Source organism: Heptranchias perlo, chromosome 9 (assembly GCF_035084215.1).
Source record: "Heptranchias perlo isolate sHepPer1 chromosome 9, sHepPer1.hap1, whole genome shotgun sequence".
Classification (NCBI taxonomy): domain Eukaryota; kingdom Metazoa; phylum Chordata; class Chondrichthyes; order Hexanchiformes; family Hexanchidae; genus Heptranchias; species Heptranchias perlo.
The window spans coordinates 2,010,049-2,030,336 of NC_090333.1; the positions used below are offsets into that span (position 1 = coordinate 2,010,049).

A 20,288-nucleotide genomic window follows, 5' to 3' on the forward strand; every position below is an offset into this window, starting at 1 on the left:
CAGTCTCTCTCTCTCTCTCTCTCTCTCTCTCACTCTAACTCTAACTCTAACTCAGAGCTGCTGTGGAAGGAAACCTTTTTAAAAAGAACTTGCATATTGAAAAAAAGATGTGTCTCAAGCTGCCGGGCCCTGTCCATTGTCACGTTAATGGCAGGGCGGGCAGGACTGCTTTGACCAGGAGACCTGTTTTCTGGGACGCAGGTGTGAGATTCCAGGGGACCTGCTTTGTGCTGATTTCCCTGCGTGCGTGCGTCCGTCCCTCCCTGCCTCCCTCCCCCCAGGCCTTCCTTCTGAACACCTTTGTCGTTTAATCGAGGGTCAAAAGCCTGCCTGTGAAAGGGAAGGATCAGCCGGTCGGCCCCCTGCTGGTCGCTGCTGCCAGCGCAGCGCAGCGCAGCAGGCGTGCGTGTCCTCAGCCTCTTGTACAAGTTCCCAGGGAGTTGAGGCAGTTCCCTCCGGTGGTCTAGTGGTCTAAGACGCAACCTTTTAAACTCGTTGAGACCCGGGTTCGAATCCCGGTCGGGGGGATGACTTTCTGGTGCAGATTAATTGGCACCACTCAAAGAAAGTCTCCCCTCCTGAGCGCTAATGCTCCACCCTCACCACCGCCACCTTTTCCTCTCCTTGACAAACAGACAGACAGTCCAGTTCGGGAGCGCAGCTTGCATTTGAAAGCAGACCCTGCTTGTTCAAAGTCAACGGCACCAAGTTATTTTGCACTTTGAATTATATCGCTACGTGCGAGCGGCATTCAGCCGAGGAGAAGAAAGAAATACCACTGAGCTGAGAAAGTAAGTGTAATATATCAGCTTTATTCTCAGTAATAATACATACACACACACACACACACACACACACACACACAGAGACGCTGGGAAAGAGCTGTTTTTCCTTTTGAATATCTCCCCACAGGGAGGTGCACCGTTCCCAGAGACACTGCAATACTGGGTCGATGCGTGGAGTGGACGGAGCAAGCCCCTGTTCCATCTCCCTGTTCCAAAAATCAATTTAATATATGGTCCCCAGATAGGGGACGTATCAGATATTAAACTGATAAGAACAGATACTACACTTGATCTTAGCCAAAAGGCCGAGAAGCGATGACGCGCTCGATGCGAATTGATCTCGGCTCCTGTTTGCACTCCCTCTTTGGTCTCTGGCTGCCTGTGTTTAATGCAGTCTAGAAGCACTGCCGTTCTCTCCCACTCTGGCCACATTTTTGCCACCGTTTCTAATTGCAACAGTGGATGAGTTTAAAGATTTTTTTCCCTTTCTTGCCAGGATTGCTTGACAGATTGGTAAATTTGCCAGTAGGCCACCAATCAGATGGGAGAGGGTTGGGTCTCACCGGACCTCCGTCAGTCAGTCTCAGTCACTAACGAACTGCCGTGGAAGGAGACCTCTTTAAGGAAAACTAGTGACGTGATGTGACGTGTCTCACAGTGAGTGAGTGAGATTGCAACGGCCAATTGAGAAAGAGGTGAGGTGCTGACAATCGGCAGCTCGTGTTGAAACATTCATTCCACGGCAGGCAAGACCAATGAAAAAAAATACTGCAGAGGCTGGCTCGGCTGGCTGGCTGGCTGGCTGGCTGGAAATGGGAAATAAAAACACAAGACGTGTTAAAGGCTGGCTAAACTGTCGAAAGAAACAAGGCGTTAATGTTTCAGAAGTGCCTATTGAAAGGTGTCTCTCAAGCTGCTCCCTGACTGGGCCCTGTCCATTGTCATGTTAATCGCTGGTTAAACTGTCGGAAGAAACAAGGCGTTAATGTTTCAGAAGTGCATATTGAAAAATGTCTTTCAAACTGCTCCCTGACTGGGCCCCGTTCATTGTCATGTTAATCCCAGGGCGGGGCGGGACTGCTTTGACCAGGAGACCTGTTTTCCGGGACGCAGGTGTGACATTCCAGGGAGGCACCTACTTTGTGCTGATTCGAAACTACGACTACAACGGCAACTTGCAGTTCTATATTACAACAACAACGCGCTGCATTGAAACTAAAAGTTAGATTTTCAATCCCATAGTCCACCAATCGGATGGGAGACGGTGTGTGTCTGTGTGTGTGTGTGTGAGAGTCAGTGTCAGTCAGTCTCTCTCTCTCTCTCTCTCTCTCTCTCACTCTAACTCTAACTCTAACTCAGAGCTGCTGTGGAAGGAAACCTTTTTAAAAAGAACTTGCATATTGAAAAAAAGATGTGTCTCAAGCTGCCGGGCCCTGTCCATTGTCACGTTAATGGCAGGGCGGGCAGGACTGCTTTGACCAGGAGACCTGTTTTCTGGGACGCAGGTGTGAGATTCCAGGGGACCTGCTTTGTGCTGATTTCCCTGCGTGCGTGCGTCCGTCCCTCCCTGCCTCCCTCCCCCCAGGCCTTCCTTCTGAACACCTTTGTCGTTTAATCGAGGGTCAAAAGCCTGCCTGTGAAAGGGAAGGATCAGCCGGTCGGCCCCCTGCTGGTCGCTGCTGCCAGCGCAGCGCAGCGCAGCAGGCGTGCGTGTCCTCAGCCTCTTGTACAAGTTCCCAGGGAGTTGAGGCAGTTCCCTCCGGTGGTCTAGTGGTCTAAGACGCAACCTTTTAAACTCGTTGAGACCCGGGTTCGAATCCCGGTCGGGGGGATGACTTTCTGGTGCAGATTAATTGGCACCACTCAAAGAAAGTCTCCCCTCCTGAGCGCTAATGCTCCACCCTCACCACCGCCACCTTTTCCTCTCCTTGACAAACAGACAGACAGTCCAGTTCGGGAGCGCAGCTTGCATTTGAAAGCAGACCCTGCTTGTTCAAAGTCAACGGCACCAAGTTATTTTGCACTTTGAATTATATCGCTACGTGCGAGCGGCATTCAGCCGAGGAGAAGAAAGAAATACCACTGAGCTGAGAAAGTAAGTGTAATATATCAGCTTTATTCTCAGTAATAATACATACACACACACACACACACACACACACACACACAGAGACGCTGGGAAAGAGCTGTTTTTCCTTTTGAATATCTCCCCACAGGGAGGTGCACCGTTCCCAGAGACACTGCAATACTGGGTCGATGCGTGGAGTGGACGGAGCAAGCCCCTGTTCCATCTCCCTGTTCCAAAAATCAATTTAATATATGGTCCCCAGATAGGGGACGTATCAGATATTAAACTGATAAGAACAGATTTTTTTTTTTTTTTTTTTTTTTTTTTCTGACACTCTGGGGTGCCTTATTGCCTTACAGATTCATTCCAGATTCCTTGCAGTGACATTACATCAAGCCAAAGCTCTACAAGCCAAAGCTCTACACTCTGCCCGAGGGGATTTCTCCCTGACTGCATCCCCCCGGCATACAATGGCAGGAAGGCTCCAAATGGTTGCCTTCCCCCACTTGACCACTTGATCTTAGCCAAAAGGCCGAGAAGCGATGACGCGCTCGATGCGAATTGATCTCGGCTCCTGTTTGCACTCCCTCTTTGGTCTCTGGCTGCCTGTGTTTAATGCAGTCTAGAAGCACTGCCGTTCTCTCCCACTCTGGCCACATTTTTGCCACCGTTTCTAATTGCAACAGTGGATGAGTTTAAAGATTTTTTTCCCTTTCTTGCCAGGATTGCTTGACAGATTGGTAAATTTGCCAGTAGGCCACCAATCAGATGGGAGAGGGTTGGGTCTCACCGGACCTCCGTCAGTCAGTCTCAGTCACTAACGAACTGCCGTGGAAGGAGACCTCTTTAAGGAAAACTAGTGACGTGATGTGACGTGTCTCACAGTGAGTGAGTGAGATTGCAACGGCCAATTGAGAAAGAGGTGAGGTGCTGACAATCGGCAGCTCGTGTTGAAACATTCATTCCACGGCAGGCAAGACCAATGAAAAAAAATACTGCAGAGGCTGGCTCGGCTGGCTGGCTGGCTGGCTGGCTGGAAATGGGAAATAAAAACACAAGACGTGTTAAAGGCTGGCTAAACTGTCGAAAGAAACAAGGCGTTAATGTTTCAGAAGTGCCTATTGAAAGGTGTCTCTCAAGCTGCTCCCTGACTGGGCCCTGTCCATTGTCATGTTAATCGCTGGTTAAACTGTCGGAAGAAACAAGGCGTTAATGTTTCAGAAGTGCATATTGAAAAATGTCTTTCAAACTGCTCCCTGACTGGGCCCCGTTCATTGTCATGTTAATCCCAGGGCGGGGCGGGACTGCTTTGACCAGGAGACCTGTTTTCCGGGACGCAGGTGTGACATTCCAGGGAGGCACCTACTTTGTGCTGATTCGAAACTACGACTACAACGGCAACTTGCAGTTCTATATTACAACAACAACGCGCTGCATTGAAACTAAAAGTTAGATTTTCAATCCCATAGTCCACCAATCGGATGGGAGACGGTGTGTGTCTGTGTGTGTGTGTGTGAGAGTCAGTGTCAGTCAGTCTCTCTCTCTCTCTCTCTCTCTCTCTCACTCTAACTCTAACTCTAACTCAGAGCTGCTGTGGAAGGAAACCTTTTTAAAAAGAACTTGCATATTGAAAAAAAGATGTGTCTCAAGCTGCCGGGCCCTGTCCATTGTCACGTTAATGGCAGGGCGGGCAGGACTGCTTTGACCAGGAGACCTGTTTTCTGGGACGCAGGTGTGAGATTCCAGGGGACCTGCTTTGTGCTGATTTCCCTGCGTGCGTGCGTCCGTCCCTCCCTGCCTCCCTCCCCCCAGGCCTTCCTTCTGAACACCTTTGTCGTTTAATCGAGGGTCAAAAGCCTGCCTGTGAAAGGGAAGGATCAGCCGGTCGGCCCCCTGCTGGTCGCTGCTGCCAGCGCAGCGCAGCGCAGCAGGCGTGCGTGTCCTCAGCCTCTTGTACAAGTTCCCAGGGAGTTGAGGCAGTTCCCTCCGGTGGTCTAGTGGTCTAAGACGCAACCTTTTAAACTCGTTGAGACCCGGGTTCGAATCCCGGTCGGGGGGATGACTTTCTGGTGCAGATTAATTGGCACCACTCAAAGAAAGTCTCCCCTCCTGAGCGCTAATGCTCCACCCTCACCACCGCCACCTTTTCCTCTCCTTGACAAACAGACAGACAGTCCAGTTCGGGAGCGCAGCTTGCATTTGAAAGCAGACCCTGCTTGTTCAAAGTCAACGGCACCAAGTTATTTTGCACTTTGAATTATATCGCTACGTGCGAGCGGCATTCAGCCGAGGAGAAGAAAGAAATACCACTGAGCTGAGAAAGTAAGTGTAATATATCAGCTTTATTCTCAGTAATAATACATACACACACACACACACACACACACACACACAGAGACGCTGGGAAAGAGCTGTTTTTCCTTTTGAATATCTCCCCACAGGGAGGTGCACCGTTCCCAGAGACACTGCAATACTGGGTCGATGCGTGGAGTGGACGGAGCAAGCCCCTGTTCCATCTCCCTGTTCCAAAAATCAATTTAATATATGGTCCCCAGATAGGGGACGTATCAGATATTAAACTGATAAGAACAGATTTTTTTTTTTTTTTTTTTTTTTTTTTTTTTTTTTTTTTTTTTCTGACACTCTGGGGTGCCTTATTGCCTTACAGATTCATTCCAGATTCCTTGCAGTGACATTACATCAAGCCAAAGCTCTACAAGCCAAAGCTCTACACTCTGCCCGAGGGGATTTCTCCCTGACTGCATCCCCCCGGCATACAATGGCAGGAAGGCTCCAAATGGTTGCCTTCCCCCACTTGACCACTTGATCTTAGCCAAAAGGCCGAGAAGCGATGACGCGCTCGATGCGAATTGATCTCGGCTCCTGTTTGCACTCCCTCTTTGGTCTCTGGCTGCCTGTGTTTAATGCAGTCTAGAAGCACTGCCGTTCTCTCCCACTCTGGCCACATTTTTGCCACCGTTTCTAATTGCAACAGTGGATGAGTTTAAAGATTTTTTTCCCTTTCTTGCCAGGATTGCTTGACAGATTGGTAAATTTGCCAGTAGGCCACCAATCAGATGGGAGAGGGTTGGGTCTCACCGGACCTCCGTCAGTCAGTCTCAGTCACTAACGAACTGCCGTGGAAGGAGACCTCTTTAAGGAAAACTAGTGACGTGATGTGACGTGTCTCACAGTGAGTGAGTGAGATTGCAACGGCCAATTGAGAAAGAGGTGAGGTGCTGACAATCGGCAGCTCGTGTTGAAACATTCATTCCACGGCAGGCAAGACCAATGAAAAAAAATACTGCAGAGGCTGGCTCGGCTGGCTGGCTGGCTGGCTGGCTGGAAATGGGAAATAAAAACACAAGACGTGTTAAAGGCTGGCTAAACTGTCGAAAGAAACAAGGCGTTAATGTTTCAGAAGTGCCTATTGAAAGGTGTCTCTCAAGCTGCTCCCTGACTGGGCCCTGTCCATTGTCATGTTAATCGCTGGTTAAACTGTCGGAAGAAACAAGGCGTTAATGTTTCAGAAGTGCATATTGAAAAATGTCTTTCAAACTGCTCCCTGACTGGGCCCCGTTCATTGTCATGTTAATCCCAGGGCGGGGCGGGACTGCTTTGACCAGGAGACCTGTTTTCCGGGACGCAGGTGTGACATTCCAGGGAGGCACCTACTTTGTGCTGATTCGAAACTACGACTACAACGGCAACTTGCAGTTCTATATTACAACAACAACGCGCTGCATTGAAACTAAAAGTTAGATTTTCAATCCCATAGTCCACCAATCGGATGGGAGACGGTGTGTGTCTGTGTGTGTGTGTGTGAGAGTCAGTGTCAGTCAGTCTCTCTCTCTCTCTCTCTCTCTCTCTCACTCTAACTCTAACTCTAACTCAGAGCTGCTGTGGAAGGAAACCTTTTTAAAAAGAACTTGCATATTGAAAAAAAGATGTGTCTCAAGCTGCCGGGCCCTGTCCATTGTCACGTTAATGGCAGGGCGGGCAGGACTGCTTTGACCAGGAGACCTGTTTTCTGGGACGCAGGTGTGAGATTCCAGGGGACCTGCTTTGTGCTGATTTCCCTGCGTGCGTGCGTCCGTCCCTCCCTGCCTCCCTCCCCCCAGGCCTTCCTTCTGAACACCTTTGTCGTTTAATCGAGGGTCAAAAGCCTGCCTGTGAAAGGGAAGGATCAGCCGGTCGGCCCCCTGCTGGTCGCTGCTGCCAGCGCAGCGCAGCGCAGCGCAGCAGGCGTGCGTGTCCTCAGCCTCTTGTACAAGTTCCCAGGGAGTTGAGGCAGTTCCCTCCGGTGGTCTAGTGGTCTAAGACGCAACCTTTTAAACTCGTTGAGACCCGGGTTCGAATCCCGGTCGGGGGGATGACTTTCTGGTGCAGATTAATTGGCACCACTCAAAGAAAGTCTCCCCTCCTGAGCGCTAATGCTCCACCCTCACCACCGCCACCTTTTCCTCTCCTTGACAAACAGACAGACAGTCCAGTTCGGGAGCGCAGCTTGCATTTGAAAGCAGACCCTGCTTGTTCAAAGTCAACGGCACCAAGTTATTTTGCACTTTGAATTATATCGCTACGTGCGAGCGGCATTCAGCCGAGGAGAAGAAAGAAATACCACTGAGCTGAGAAAGTAAGTGTAATATATCAGCTTTATTCTCAGTAATAATACATACACACACACACACACACACACACACACACACACAGAGACGCTGGGAAAGAGCTGTTTTTCCTTTTGAATATCTCCCCACAGGGAGGTGCACCGTTCCCAGAGACACTGCAATACTGGGTCGATGCGTGGAGTGGACGGAGCAAGCCCCTGTTCCATCTCCCTGTTCCAAAAATCAATTTAATATATGGTCCCCAGATAGGGGACGTATCAGATATTAAACTGATAAGAACAGATTTTTTTTTTTTTTTTTTTTTTTTTTTTTTTTTTTTTTTTTTTTTTCTGACACTCTGGGGTGCCTTATTGCCTTACAGATTCATTCCAGATTCCTTGCAGTGACATTACATCAAGCCAAAGCTCTACAAGCCAAAGCTCTACACTCTGCCCGAGGGGATTTCTCCCTGACTGCATCCCCCCGGCATACAATGGCAGGAAGGCTCCAAATGGTTGCCTTCCCCCACTTGACCACTTGATCTTAGCCAAAAGGCCGAGAAGCGATGACGCGCTCGATGCGAATTGATCTCGGCTCCTGTTTGCACTCCCTCTTTGGTCTCTGGCTGCCTGTGTTTAATGCAGTCTAGAAGCACTGCCGTTCTCTCCCACTCTGGCCACATTTTTGCCACCGTTTCTAATTGCAACAGTGGATGAGTTTAAAGATTTTTTTCCCTTTCTTGCCAGGATTGCTTGACAGATTGGTAAATTTGCCAGTAGGCCACCAATCAGATGGGAGAGGGTTGGGTCTCACCGGACCTCCGTCAGTCAGTCTCAGTCACTAACGAACTGCCGTGGAAGGAGACCTCTTTAAGGAAAACTAGTGACGTGATGTGACGTGTCTCACAGTGAGTGAGTGAGATTGCAACGGCCAATTGAGAAAGAGGTGAGGTGCTGACAATCGGCAGCTCGTGTTGAAACATTCATTCCACGGCAGGCAAGACCAATGAAAAAAAATACTGCAGAGGCTGGCTCGGCTGGCTGGCTGGCTGGCTGGCTGGAAATGGGAAATAAAAACACAAGACGTGTTAAAGGCTGGCTAAACTGTCGAAAGAAACAAGGCGTTAATGTTTCAGAAGTGCCTATTGAAAGGTGTCTCTCAAGCTGCTCCCTGACTGGGCCCTGTCCATTGTCATGTTAATCGCTGGTTAAACTGTCGGAAGAAACAAGGCGTTAATGTTTCAGAAGTGCATATTGAAAAATGTCTTTCAAACTGCTCCCTGACTGGGCCCCGTTCATTGTCATGTTAATCCCAGGGCGGGGCGGGACTGCTTTGACCAGGAGACCTGTTTTCCGGGACGCAGGTGTGACATTCCAGGGAGGCACCTACTTTGTGCTGATTCGAAACTACGACTACAACGGCAACTTGCAGTTCTATATTACAACAACAACGCGCTGCATTGAAACTAAAAGTTAGATTTTCAATCCCATAGTCCACCAATCGGATGGGAGACGGTGTGTGTCTGTGTGTGTGTGTGTGAGAGTCAGTGTCAGTCAGTCTCTCTCTCTCTCTCTCTCTCTCTCTCACTCTAACTCTAACTCTAACTCAGAGCTGCTGTGGAAGGAAACCTTTTTAAAAAGAACTTGCATATTGAAAAAAAGATGTGTCTCAAGCTGCCGGGCCCTGTCCATTGTCACGTTAATGGCAGGGCGGGCAGGACTGCTTTGACCAGGAGACCTGTTTTCTGGGACGCAGGTGTGAGATTCCAGGGGACCTGCTTTGTGCTGATTTCCCTGCGTGCGTGCGTCCGTCCCTCCCTGCCTCCCTCCCCCCAGGCCTTCCTTCTGAACACCTTTGTCGTTTAATCGAGGGTCAAAAGCCTGCCTGTGAAAGGGAAGGATCAGCCGGTCGGCCCCCTGCTGGTCGCTGCTGCCAGCGCAGCGCAGCGCAGCAGGCGTGCGTGTCCTCAGCCTCTTGTACAAGTTCCCAGGGAGTTGAGGCAGTTCCCTCCGGTGGTCTAGTGGTCTAAGACGCAACCTTTTAAACTCGTTGAGACCCGGGTTCGAATCCCGGTCGGGGGGATGACTTTCTGGTGCAGATTAATTGGCACCACTCAAAGAAAGTCTCCCCTCCTGAGCGCTAATGCTCCACCCTCACCACCGCCACCTTTTCCTCTCCTTGACAAACAGACAGACAGTCCAGTTCGGGAGCGCAGCTTGCATTTGAAAGCAGACCCTGCTTGTTCAAAGTCAACGGCACCAAGTTATTTTGCACTTTGAATTATATCGCTACGTGCGAGCGGCATTCAGCCGAGGAGAAGAAAGAAATACCACTGAGCTGAGAAAGTAAGTGTAATATATCAGCTTTATTCTCAGTAATAATACATACACACACACACACACACACACACACACACACACAGAGACGCTGGGAAAGAGCTGTTTTTCCTTTTGAATATCTCCCCACAGGGAGGTGCACCGTTCCCAGAGACACTGCAATACTGGGTCGATGCGTGGAGTGGACGGAGCAAGCCCCTGTTCCATCTCCCTGTTCCAAAAATCAATTTAATATATGGTCCCCAGATAGGGGACGTATCAGATATTAAACTGATAAGAACAGATTTTTTTTTTTTTTTTTTTTTTTTTTTTTTTTTTTTTTTTTTTTTTCTGACACTCTGGGGTGCCTTATTGCCTTACAGATTCATTCCAGATTCCTTGCAGTGACATTACATCAAGCCAAAGCTCTACAAGCCAAAGCTCTACACTCTGCCCGAGGGGATTTCTCCCTGACTGCATCCCCCCGGCATACAATGGCAGGAAGGCTCCAAATGGTTGCCTTCCCCCACTTGACCACTTGATCTTAGCCAAAAGGCCGAGAAGCGATGACGCGCTCGATGCGAATTGATCTCGGCTCCTGTTTGCACTCCCTCTTTGGTCTCTGGCTGCCTGTGTTTAATGCAGTCTAGAAGCACTGCCGTTCTCTCCCACTCTGGCCACATTTTTGCCACCGTTTCTAATTGCAACAGTGGATGAGTTTAAAGATTTTTTTCCCTTTCTTGCCAGGATTGCTTGACAGATTGGTAAATTTGCCAGTAGGCCACCAATCAGATGGGAGAGGGTTGGGTCTCACCGGACCTCCGTCAGTCAGTCTCAGTCACTAACGAACTGCCGTGGAAGGAGACCTCTTTAAGGAAAACTAGTGACGTGATGTGACGTGTCTCACAGTGAGTGAGTGAGATTGCAACGGCCAATTGAGAAAGAGGTGAGGTGCTGACAATCGGCAGCTCGTGTTGAAACATTCATTCCACGGCAGGCAAGACCAATGAAAAAAAATACTGCAGAGGCTGGCTCGGCTGGCTGGCTGGCTGGCTGGCTGGAAATGGGAAATAAAAACACAAGACGTGTTAAAGGCTGGCTAAACTGTCGAAAGAAACAAGGCGTTAATGTTTCAGAAGTGCCTATTGAAAGGTGTCTCTCAAGCTGCTCCCTGACTGGGCCCTGTCCATTGTCATGTTAATCGCTGGTTAAACTGTCGGAAGAAACAAGGCGTTAATGTTTCAGAAGTGCATATTGAAAAATGTCTTTCAAACTGCTCCCTGACTGGGCCCCGTTCATTGTCATGTTAATCCCAGGGCGGGGCGGGACTGCTTTGACCAGGAGACCTGTTTTCCGGGACGCAGGTGTGACATTCCAGGGAGGCACCTACTTTGTGCTGATTCGAAACTACGACTACAACGGCAACTTGCAGTTCTATATTACAACAACAACGCGCTGCATTGAAACTAAAAGTTAGATTTTCAATCCCATAGTCCACCAATCGGATGGGAGACGGTGTGTGTCTGTGTGTGTGTGTGTGAGAGTCAGTGTCAGTCAGTCTCTCTCTCTCTCTCTCTCTCTCTCTCACTCTAACTCTAACTCTAACTCAGAGCTGCTGTGGAAGGAAACCTTTTTAAAAAGAACTTGCATATTGAAAAAAAGATGTGTCTCAAGCTGCCGGGCCCTGTCCATTGTCACGTTAATGGCAGGGCGGGCAGGACTGCTTTGACCAGGAGACCTGTTTTCTGGGACGCAGGTGTGAGATTCCAGGGGACCTGCTTTGTGCTGATTTCCCTGCGTGCGTGCGTCCGTCCCTCCCTGCCTCCCTCCCCCCAGGCCTTCCTTCTGAACACCTTTGTCGTTTAATCGAGGGTCAAAAGCCTGCCTGTGAAAGGGAAGGATCAGCCGGTCGGCCCCCTGCTGGTCGCTGCTGCCAGCGCAGCGCAGCGCAGCAGGCGTGCGTGTCCTCAGCCTCTTGTACAAGTTCCCAGGGAGTTGAGGCAGTTCCCTCCGGTGGTCTAGTGGTCTAAGACGCAACCTTTTAAACTCGTTGAGACCCGGGTTCGAATCCCGGTCGGGGGGATGACTTTCTGGTGCAGATTAATTGGCACCACTCAAAGAAAGTCTCCCCTCCTGAGCGCTAATGCTCCACCCTCACCACCGCCACCTTTTCCTCTCCTTGACAAACAGACAGACAGTCCAGTTCGGGAGCGCAGCTTGCATTTGAAAGCAGACCCTGCTTGTTCAAAGTCAACGGCACCAAGTTATTTTGCACTTTGAATTATATCGCTACGTGCGAGCGGCATTCAGCCGAGGAGAAGAAAGAAATACCACTGAGCTGAGAAAGTAAGTGTAATATATCAGCTTTATTCTCAGTAATAATACATACACACACACACACACACACACACACACACAGAGACGCTGGGAAAGAGCTGTTTTTCCTTTTGAATATCTCCCCACAGGGAGGTGCACCGTTCCCAGAGACACTGCAATACTGGGTCGATGCGTGGAGTGGACGGAGCAAGCCCCTGTTCCATCTCCCTGTTCCAAAAATCAATTTAATATATGGTCCCCAGATAGGGGACGTATCAGATATTAAACTGATAAGAACAGATTTTTTTTTTTTTTTTTTTTTTTTTTTTTTTTTTTTTTTTTTCTGACACTCTGGGGTGCCTTATTGCCTTACAGATTCATTCCAGATTCCTTGCAGTGACATTACATCAAGCCAAAGCTCTACAAGCCAAAGCTCTACACTCTGCCCGAGGGGATTTCTCCCTGACTGCATCCCCCCGGCATACAATGGCAGGAAGGCTCCAAATGGTTGCCTTCCCCCACTTGACCACTTGATCTTAGCCAAAAGGCCGAGAAGCGATGACGCGCTCGATGCGAATTGATCTCGGCTCCTGTTTGCACTCCCTCTTTGGTCTCTGGCTGCCTGTGTTTAATGCAGTCTAGAAGCACTGCCGTTCTCTCCCACTCTGGCCACATTTTTGCCACCGTTTCTAATTGCAACAGTGGATGAGTTTAAAGATTTTTTTCCCTTTCTTGCCAGGATTGCTTGACAGATTGGTAAATTTGCCAGTAGGCCACCAATCAGATGGGAGAGGGTTGGGTCTCACCGGACCTCCGTCAGTCAGTCTCAGTCACTAACGAACTGCCGTGGAAGGAGACCTCTTTAAGGAAAACTAGTGACGTGATGTGACGTGTCTCACAGTGAGTGAGTGAGATTGCAACGGCCAATTGAGAAAGAGGTGAGGTGCTGACAATCGGCAGCTCGTGTTGAAACATTCATTCCACGGCAGGCAAGACCAATGAAAAAAAATACTGCAGAGGCTGGCTCGGCTGGCTGGCTGGCTGGCTGGCTGGAAATGGGAAATAAAAACACAAGACGTGTTAAAGGCTGGCTAAACTGTCGAAAGAAACAAGGCGTTAATGTTTCAGAAGTGCCTATTGAAAGGTGTCTCTCAAGCTGCTCCCTGACTGGGCCCTGTCCATTGTCATGTTAATCGCTGGTTAAACTGTCGGAAGAAACAAGGCGTTAATGTTTCAGAAGTGCATATTGAAAAATGTCTTTCAAACTGCTCCCTGACTGGGCCCCGTTCATTGTCATGTTAATCCCAGGGCGGGGCGGGACTGCTTTGACCAGGAGACCTGTTTTCCGGGACGCAGGTGTGACATTCCAGGGAGGCACCTACTTTGTGCTGATTCGAAACTACGACTACAACGGCAACTTGCAGTTCTATATTACAACAACAACGCGCTGCATTGAAACTAAAAGTTAGATTTTCAATCCCATAGTCCACCAATCGGATGGGAGACGGTGTGTGTCTGTGTGTGTGTGTGTGAGAGTCAGTGTCAGTCAGTCTCTCTCTCTCTCTCTCTCTCTCTCTCACTCTAACTCTAACTCTAACTCAGAGCTGCTGTGGAAGGAAACCTTTTTAAAAAGAACTTGCATATTGAAAAAAAGATGTGTCTCAAGCTGCCGGGCCCTGTCCATTGTCACGTTAATGGCAGGGCGGGCAGGACTGCTTTGACCAGGAGACCTGTTTTCTGGGACGCAGGTGTGAGATTCCAGGGGACCTGCTTTGTGCTGATTTCCCTGCGTGCGTGCGTCCGTCCCTCCCTGCCTCCCTCCCCCCAGGCCTTCCTTCTGAACACCTTTGTCGTTTAATCGAGGGTCAAAAGCCTGCCTGTGAAAGGGAAGGATCAGCCGGTCGGCCCCCTGCTGGTCGCTGCTGCCAGCGCAGCGCAGCGCAGCAGGCGTGCGTGTCCTCAGCCTCTTGTACAAGTTCCCAGGGAGTTGAGGCAGTTCCCTCCGGTGGTCTAGTGGTCTAAGACGCAACCTTTTAAACTCGTTGAGACCCGGGTTCGAATCCCGGTCGGGGGGATGACTTTCTGGTGCAGATTAATTGGCACCACTCAAAGAAAGTCTCCCCTCCTGAGCGCTAATGCTCCACCCTCACCACCGCCACCTTTTCCTCTCCTTGACAAACAGACAGACAGTCCAGTTCGGGAGCGCAGCTTGCATTTGAAAGCAGACCCTGCTTGTTCAAAGTCAACGGCACCAAGTTATTTTGCACTTTGAATTATATCGCTACGTGCGAGCGGCATTCAGCCGAGGAGAAGAAAGAAATACCACTGAGCTGAGAAAGTAAGTGTAATATATCAGCTTTATTCTCAGTAATAATACATACACACACACACACACACACACACACACACACAGAGACGCTGGGAAAGAGCTGTTTTTCCTTTTGAATATCTCCCCACAGGGAGGTGCACCGTTCCCAGAGACACTGCAATACTGGGTCGATGCGTGGAGTGGACGGAGCAAGCCCCTGTTCCATCTCCCTGTTCCAAAAATCAATTTAATATATGGTCCCCAGATAGGGGACGTATCAGATATTAAACTGATAAGAACAGATACTACACTTGATCTTAGCCAAAAGGCCGAGAAGCGATGACGCGCTCGATGCGAATTGATCTCGGCTCCTGTTTGCACTCCCTCTTTGGTCTCTGGCTGCCTGTGTTTAATGCAGTCTAGAAGCACTGCCGTTCTCTCCCACTCTGGCCACATTTTTGCCACCGTTTCTAATTGCAACAGTGGATGAGTTTAAAGATTTTTTTCCCTTTCTTGCCAGGATTGCTTGACAGATTGGTAAATTTGCCAGTAGGCCACCAATCAGATGGGAGAGGGTTGGGTCTCACCGGACCTCCGTCAGTCAGTCTCAGTCACTAACGAACTGCCGTGGAAGGAGACCTCTTTAAGGAAAACTAGTGACGTGATGTGACGTGTCTCACAGTGAGTGAGTGAGATTGCAACGGCCAATTGAGAAAGAGGTGAGGTGCTGACAATCGGCAGCTCGTGTTGAAACATTCATTCCACGGCAGGCAAGACCAATGAAAAAAAATACTGCAGAGGCTGGCTCGGCTGGCTGGCTGGCTGGCTGGCTGGAAATGGGAAATAAAAACACAAGACGTGTTAAAGGCTGGCTAAACTGTCGAAAGAAACAAGGCGTTAATGTTTCAGAAGTGCCTATTGAAAGGTGTCTCTCAAGCTGCTCCCTGACTGGGCCCTGTCCATTGTCATGTTAATCGCTGGTTAAACTGTCGGAAGAAACAAGGCGTTAATGTTTCAGAAGTGCATATTGAAAAATGTCTTTCAAACTGCTCCCTGACTGGGCCCCGTTCATTGTCATGTTAATCCCAGGGCGGGGCGGGACTGCTTTGACCAGGAGACCTGTTTTCCGGGACGCAGGTGTGACATTCCAGGGAGGCACCTACTTTGTGCTGATTCGAAACTACGACTACAACGGCAACTTGCAGTTCTATATTACAACAACAACGCGCTGCATTGAAACTAAAAGTTAGATTTTCAATCCCATAGTCCACCAATCGGATGGGAGACGGTGTGTGTCTGTGTGTGTGTGTGTGAGAGTCAGTGTCAGTCAGTCTCTCTCTCTCTCTCTCTCTCTCTCTCACTCTAACTCTAACTCTAACTCAGAGCTGCTGTGGAAGGAAACCTTTTTAAAAAGAACTTGCATATTGAAAAAAAGATGTGTCTCAAGCTGCCGGGCCCTGTCCATTGTCACGTTAATGGCAGGGCGGGCAGGACTGCTTTGACCAGGAGACCTGTTTTCTGGGACGCAGGTGTGAGATTCCAGGGGACCTGCTTTGTGCTGATTTCCCTGCGTGCGTGCGTCCGTCCCTCCCTGCCTCCCTCCCCCCAGGCCTTCCTTCTGAACACCTTTGTCGTTTAATCGAGGGTCAAAAGCCTGCCTGTGAAAGGGAAGGATCAGCCGGTCGGCCCCCTGCTGGTCGCTGCTGCCAGCGCAGCGCAGCGCAGCAGGCGTGCGTGTCCTCAGCCTCTTGTACAAGTTCCCAGGGAGTTGAGGCAGTTCCCTCCGGTGGTCTAGTGGTCTAAGACGCAACCTTTTAAACTCGTTGAGACCCGGGTTCGAATCCCGGTCGGGGGGATGACTTTCTGGTGCAGATTAATTGGCACCACTCAAAGAAAGTCTCCCCTCCTGAGCGCTAATGCTCCACCCTCACCACCGCCACCTTTTCCTCTCCTTGACAAACAGACAGACAGTCCAGTTCGGGAGCGCAGCTTGCATTTGAAAGCAGACCCTGCTTGTTCAAAGTCAACGGCACCAAGTTATTTTGCACTTTGAATTATATCGCTACGTGCGAGCGGCATTCAGCCGAGGAGAAGAAAGAAATACCACTGAGCTGAGAAAGTAAGTGTAATATATCAGCTTTATTCTCAGTAATAATACATACACACACACACACACACACACACACACAGAGACGCTGGGAAAGAGCTGTTTTTCCTTTTGAATATCTCCCCACAGGGAGGTGCACCGTTCCCAGAGACACTGCAATACTGGGTCGATGCGTGGAGTGGACGGAGCAAGCCCCTGTTCCATCTCCCTGTTCCAAAAATCAATTTAATATATGGTCCCCAGATAGGGGACGTATCAGATATTAAACTGATAAGAACAGATACTACACTTGATCTTAGCCAAAAGGCCGAGAAGCGATGACGCGCTCGATGCGAATTGATCTCGGCTCCTGTTTGCACTCCCTCTTTGGTCTCTGGCTGCCTGTGTTTAATGCAGTCTAGAAGCACTGCCGTTCTCTCCCACTCTGGCCACATTTTTGCCACCGTTTCTAATTGCAACAGTGGATGAGTTTAAAGATTTTTTTCCCTTTCTTGCCAGGATTGCTTGACAGATTGGTAAATTTGCCAGTAGGCCACCAATCAGATGGGAGAGGGTTGGGTCTCACCGGACCTCCGTCAGTCAGTCTCAGTCACTAACGAACTGCCGTGGAAGGAGACCTCTTTAAGGAAAACTAGTGACGTGATGTGACGTGTCTCACAGTGAGTGAGTGAGATTGCAACGGCCAATTGAGAAAGAGGTGAGGTGCTGACAATCGGCAGCTCGTGTTGAAACATTCATTCCACGGCAGGCAAGACCAATGAAAAAAAATACTGCAGAGGCTGGCTCGGCTGGCTGGCTGGCTGGCTGGCTGGAAATGGGAAATAAAAACACAAGACGTGTTAAAGGCTGGCTAAACTGTCGAAAGAAACAAGGCGTTAATGTTTCAGAAGTGCCTATTGAAAGGTGTCTCTCAAGCTGCTCCCTGACTGGGCCCTGTCCATTGTCATGTTAATCGCTGGTTAAACTGTCGGAAGAAACAAGGCGTTAATGTTTCAGAAGTGCATATTGAAAAATGTCTTTCAAACTGCTCCCTGACTGGGCCCCGTTCATTGTCATGTTAATCCCAGGGCGGGGCGGGACTGCTTTGACCAGGAGACCTGTTTTCCGGGACGCAGGTGTGACATTCCAGGGAGGCACCTACTTTGTGCTGATTCGAAACTACGACTACAACGGCAACTTGCAGTTCTATATTACAACAACAACGCGCTGCATTGAAACTAAAAGTTAGATTTTCAATCCCATAGTCCACCAATCGGATGGGAGACGGTGTGTGTCTGTGTGTGTGTGTGTGAGAGTCAGTGTCAGTCAGTCTCTCTCTCTCTCTCTCTCTCTCTCTCACTCTAACTCTAACTCTAACTCAGAGCTGCTGTGGAAGGAAACCTTTTTAAAAAGAACTTGCATATTGAAAAAAAGATGTGTCTCAAGCTGCCGGGCCCTGTCCATTGTCACGTTAATGGCAGGGCGGGCAGGACTGCTTTGACCAGGAGACCTGTTTTCTGGGACGCAGGTGTGAGATTCCAGGGGACCTGCTTTGTGCTGATTTCCCTGCGTGCGTGCGTCCGTCCCTCCCTGCCTCCCTCCCCCCAGGCCTTCCTTCTGAACACCTTTGTCGTTTAATCGAGGGTCAAAAGCCTGCCTGTGAAAGGGAAGGATCAGCCGGTCGGCCCCCTGCTGGTCGCTGCTGCCAGCGCAGCGCAGCGCAGCAGGCGTGCGTGTCCTCAGCCTCTTGTACAAGTTCCCAGGGAGTTGAGGCAGTTCCCTCCGGTGGTCTAGTGGTCTAAGACGCAACCTTTTAAACTCGTTGAGACCCGGGTTCGAATCCCGGTCGGGGGGATGACTTTCTGGTGCAGATTAATTGGCACCACTCAAAGAAAGTCTCCCCTCCTGAGCGCTAATGCTCCACCCTCACCACCGCCACCTTTTCCTCTCCTTGACAAACAGACAGACAGTCCAGTTCGGGAGCGCAGCTTGCATTTGAAAGCAGACCCTGCTTGTTCAAAGTCAACGGCACCAAGTTATTTTGCACTTTGAATTATATCGCTACGTGCGAGCGGCATTCAGCCGAGGAGAAGAAAGAAATACCACTGAGCTGAGAAAGTAAGTGTAATATATCAGCTTTATTCTCAGTAATAATACATACACACACACACACACACACACACACACACACACAGAGACGCTGGGAAAGAGCTGTTTTTCCTTTTGAATATCTCCCCACAGGGAGGTGCACCGTTCCCAGAGACACTGCAATACTGGGTCGATGCGTGGAGTGGACGGAGCAAGCCCCTGTTCCATCTCCCTGTTCCAAAAATCAATTTAATATTATGGTCCCCAGATAGGGGACGTATCAGATATTAAACTGATAAGAACAGATACTACACTTGATCTTAGCCAAAAGGCCGAGAAGCGATGACGCGCTCGATGCGAATTGATCTCGGCTCCTGTTTGCACTCCCTCTTTGGTCTCTGGCTGCCTGTGTTTAATGCAGTCTAGAAGCACTGCCGTTCTCTCCCACTCTGGCCACATTTTTGCCACCGTTTCTAATTGCAACAGTGGATGAGTTTAAAGATTTTTTTCCCTTTCTTGCCAGGATTGCTTGACAGATTGGTAAATTTGCCAGTAGGCCACCAATCAGATGGGAGAGGGTTGGGTCTCACCGGACCTCCGTCAGTCAGTCTCAGTCACTAACGAACTGCCGTGGAAGGAGACCTCTTTAAGGAAAACTAGTGACGTGATGTGACGTGTCTCACAGTGAGTGAGTGAGATTGCAACGGCCAATTGAGAAAGAGGTGAGGTGCTGACAATCGGCAGCTCGTGTTGAAACATTCATTCCACGGCAGGCAAGACCAATGAAAAAAAATACTGCAGAGGCTGGCTCGGCTGGCTGGCTGGCTGGCTGGCTGGAAATGGGAAATAAAAACACAAGACGTGTTAAAGGCTGGCTAAACTGTCGAAAGAAACAAGGCGTTAATGTTTCAGAAGTGCCTATTGAAAGGTGTCTCTCAAGCTGCTCCCTGACTGGGCCCTGTCCATTGTCATGTTAATCGCTGGTTAAACTGTCGGAAGAAACAAGGCGTTAATGTTTCAGAAGTGCATATTGAAAAATGTCTTTCAAACTGCTCCCTGACTGGGCCCCGTTCATTGTCATGTTAATCCCAGGGCGGGGCGGGACTGCTTTGACCAGGAGACCTGTTTTCCGGGACGCAGGTGTGACATTCCAGGGAGGCACCTACTTTGTGCTGATTCGAAACTACGACTACAACGGCAACTTGCAGTTCTATATTACAACAACAACGCGCTGCATTGAAACTAAAAGTTAGATTTTCAATCCCATAGTCCACCAATCGGATGGGAGACGGTGTGTGTCTGTGTGTGTGTGTGTGAGAGTCAGTGTCAGTCAGTCTCTCTCTCTCTCTCTCTCTCTCTCTCACTCTAACTCTAACTCTAACTCAGAGCTGCTGTGGAAGGAAACCTTTTTAAAAAGAACTTGCATATTGAAAAAAAGATGTGTCTCAAGCTGCCGGGCCCTGTCCATTGTCACGTTAATGGCAGGGCGGGCAGGACTGCTTTGACCAGGAGACCTGTTTTCTGGGACGCAGGTGTGAGATTCCAGGGGACCTGCTTTGTGCTGATTTCCCTGCGTGCGTGCGTCCGTCCCTCCCTGCCTCCCTCCCCCCAGGCCTTCCTTCTGAACACCTTTGTCGTTTAATCGAGGGTCAAAAGCCTGCCTGTGAAAGGGAAGGATCAGCCGGTCGGCCCCCTGCTGGTCGCTGCTGCCAGCG

General features: G+C 49.6%; 4 non-coding genes and 5 pseudogenes across 4 annotated transcripts; all 9 read right to left on the bottom strand.

Moving 5' to 3' along the window:
• Window positions 1–911: 911 nt before the first annotated feature.
• On the bottom strand, window positions 912–1,102 carry LOC137325747 (U2 spliceosomal RNA). Its single transcript, XR_010963988.1, has one exon. It is a non-coding gene; the product is annotated as a U2 spliceosomal RNA (small nuclear RNA).
• Window positions 1,103–3,000: 1,898 nt separating this feature from the next.
• Window positions 3,001–3,214, bottom strand: LOC137325899 (U2 spliceosomal RNA; annotated as a pseudogene).
• A 2,079-nt stretch (window positions 3,215–5,293) lies between these two features.
• On the bottom strand, window positions 5,294–5,464 carry LOC137325989 (U2 spliceosomal RNA; annotated as a pseudogene).
• A 2,147-nt stretch (window positions 5,465–7,611) lies between these two features.
• LOC137326024 (U2 spliceosomal RNA) lies at window positions 7,612–7,782 on the bottom strand (annotated as a pseudogene).
• Window positions 7,783–9,927: 2,145 nt separating this feature from the next.
• On the bottom strand, window positions 9,928–10,098 carry LOC137326025 (U2 spliceosomal RNA; annotated as a pseudogene).
• Window positions 10,099–12,239: 2,141 nt separating this feature from the next.
• Window positions 12,240–12,410, bottom strand: LOC137325981 (U2 spliceosomal RNA; annotated as a pseudogene).
• A 2,139-nt stretch (window positions 12,411–14,549) lies between these two features.
• Window positions 14,550–14,740, bottom strand: LOC137325748 (U2 spliceosomal RNA). Its single transcript, XR_010963989.1, has one exon. It is a non-coding gene; the product is annotated as a U2 spliceosomal RNA (small nuclear RNA).
• Window positions 14,741–16,634: 1,894 nt separating this feature from the next.
• On the bottom strand, window positions 16,635–16,825 carry LOC137325749 (U2 spliceosomal RNA). Its single transcript, XR_010963990.1, has one exon. It is a non-coding gene; the product is annotated as a U2 spliceosomal RNA (small nuclear RNA).
• Window positions 16,826–18,725: 1,900 nt separating this feature from the next.
• On the bottom strand, window positions 18,726–18,917 carry LOC137325685 (U2 spliceosomal RNA). Its single transcript, XR_010963929.1, has one exon. It is a non-coding gene; the product is annotated as a U2 spliceosomal RNA (small nuclear RNA).
• Window positions 18,918–20,288: the final 1,371 nt, after the last annotated feature.